This window comes from Hippocampus comes, unplaced genomic scaffold (assembly GCF_001891065.2).
Source record: "Hippocampus comes isolate QL1 unplaced genomic scaffold, H_comes_QL1_v1.1 scaffold166, whole genome shotgun sequence".
NCBI lineage: Eukaryota > Metazoa > Chordata > Actinopteri > Syngnathiformes > Syngnathidae > Hippocampus > Hippocampus comes.
This window is the reverse complement of record NW_017805452.1, coordinates 729,411-732,326: the sequence shown is the minus strand read 5'-3', so window position 1 is coordinate 732,326 and position 2,916 is coordinate 729,411.

The window sequence follows — 2,916 nt, the reverse complement described above, 5'->3', positions numbered from 1 at the left end:
GGGGGGGGGGGGGGGGAACTGTTCAACACAATGTCCCAAATCAGTTCGATGGTGTGTATGGGCAGATAGAGCTTTAGGAATTCGGACATTGAAATGAAAGCAAAATCCAAACAAGACAACATTACGAGGAGAAATGTCCAAGGCCGATTCGGCGTCCACAGCTTGTAAATTTCAGGCATGTGGAGGCCGCCTGCTCATAAGATTTACTTTTAAATGAAACTCACTGGATCATAACAACATCCAGCAGAACATTCGTCTCCTGTGAGGGTTTCCCGCCTGGGTGGCAGCCGCCTGTTTTAGTTCTCCCGGAGATCAGATCTACAAGAATGACACTCACTCGGCTTCTCTTTCCTCTTACAATCACACCAAAGGGATTTTTATTTGCGTATGTGAAAATGATCATAAATCACAGGACGGATCAATAGGCCGGGGCTGGGCTGCGGAGGCCTGATAAGACAATCAATACGGCCTATTTGGATTTTAATTAATACATGACAGCCGCTCTGCCCCCGAAACAACAAAATAAGACCATGAGACCTCTTGAATTACCGAGCGTCGCACGCAGGTCTGGAAGCGTCTTTAACCCCGATAACATGATAAGCTGTCCACTAGAGTAAACGCTGTCCCCGAAAAGGGTTAAAGACGACGTCAGAAAGGTTTTACGTCAACGAGACATGGCAGATCCTTGTGAAATGTGAGAAAATCCCCCGCCAAAAAAAGAGAACAAATACAAAGCGCCCTTTGTAAACAAAAAAAAAAGGACGGAGTCTTTTTGTGTAAACGTGGACCACTGACGATCTTCATCTGCGTCTGGAACAGTCACTTCCTGTGAGTCACAGCAAATCATTGCGACTTATCACGCCGCATATCAAGATTTTTTTTTTTCCCCCACGGTTAGGGGTTAAGTGTTCGAATTAGTGTTCACCAGCGCTTTGAACCACTGGCGAGGCTATTTTAAGCCTTTCATGCACACGTTAACCTGTTAAGCTGATAACATGATAAGATGTCCACCTTAGTGACCGTTGTCCCCGAAAGGGTTAAGGATCTCGTTCTCAGCCAATGATTGGGCTTCGGTTTCAACTACATGATTATTTGGGGGTGAAAATATGATTCTGTGTTAGTCACTTTTCATCCCTTCAGTTGAAAAACTGACTCGGGCCAAAATGTCAAAGACAGGAGGCGCAGGATCAGGGATAACCGCGCGGTCATTCTCCTCACTGTTTATTTGACGGCACTAAAAGGTGATGGGAAAATGTTTCTGAGTCAGATCGTGATCATTGCCTCCACTTACAGACAGACAAATTACACGAGGGAGGCCGGTGACAAAACGTGCGGTCACGCTTTTGTGTTTGTGTTATGTCTGAGCGGGATGACACGGATCATGACTCAGCAGAAATAGGTTTGAATCCGAGCATCTTCATAAACAGCCCGGTTAAAATCTTCACTCGTTCCCAAAACAATGTCAAACAATATCACTTTATTATATATTTTTTTAAACACGAGTTTGGCCGACTCACATTTTTATCTCCATTGCTGTGTGTGTGGGTTTTTTTTTTTTGGGGGGGGGGGTTCTGCTTCTTTTGAATATGCACAATCAGCTGTTCGGAACTAAAAAAAGGTATCACCCTCCCCTTTGATTTCAACACTGAAAAGCCTCTCAGGATGTTTTACAAAACAACAATGAAGGAAAATTAAACATTAAAAAAAACAAAAAAAAAACATAGCTTTCCATATGGGGAAAACTTTGGCTCACTAGCATTGCCCACGCACCCTTAAAAGTATTCCCCAACAGTTGTGGAGCAACAACCGAGGAGCTGACATCTGTGATTTTTCTTTTTTTTTTTTTTTTTTTTTTTTTAAACAAAGCTTTGTTTGTCAGCCTCCGTCAAAAGCACACACTCGAACTTGAAAAACGTTGTCTTTTTGTCACGGCCACGAAAGCTACATTAGGATATAAATTTGCAATACAGGCCCGATTGTGTGCGCTAGCCACGCAGGACGCATACAAATAGAATTCCCCTCTTCCCAGTGCGCGGCTGGCTGACTTCACGTACGATAAATCAACAAAAGGCGCTTTAGTCGAGGATCCGCTGCCATTTTATCTTTTTTTTTAACTGTATTTAATTTAAACTTTTTTCCCTGGTAACGTAATACCGGCTCGTTTGGAATCTAAAGAGGAGATGGATAAGAATATCTCCTGCTTCCTGCTTTAAAAAAAAAAAAAAAAAAAGTTCCTCCCAGCAGCTTTTTGGCCGCGGGGAGACTTAAGTTACAAGTGTGTGGCATTTAGCGGGGAGCAGGAACGTAATTGGAGGCTGCGGGGTGGACGGATAAGGACAGGCTGGGAAAGCGGGAAGTTGGCAAGCGGCTGCGGGTCAGTGGCGCGCCTCCGCGGCCCGAACCCGCTGCACCAGGTGTCCACTTAATTCAAATGATACTATTATTCATAGACAGAGGAAGAGCATTGAAGCCCCCCCCTCACTCCCCCCCCCCACTCCGCAGACCCGCCTTCCAACTCCCACTGCTCCCACCAATGATTTGCAAGTGAATGCAGATATAATCCTTCAAATAAAGAGCAACATTGAAGGGGCCGTGAGAGATTTGTGCCACATGACAGTCAAGAGCGTGTTTAACTTTTCGCCACGACAGTGACACTCATTTATGTCCATTCAGCAAAAAAAAAAGAGATGACATGCACGTAAAGTGCCAAAACAGGTGAAGCAAAGTTTAACAAATTATATATTTTTTTACCCCCCACCTTCCGGAGGCCCGAGTTTCCCATGAGCCATTACAATACAGTGATGATGCATTCAAGCGCTGACGTATAAAACACAAGCTTTGTCCTGCCACACTGGCTAATTATTTGACAGATTGGAGTCCCGTTGTGTGTGGATACTAAGGGAGTCGGGGGGTGGG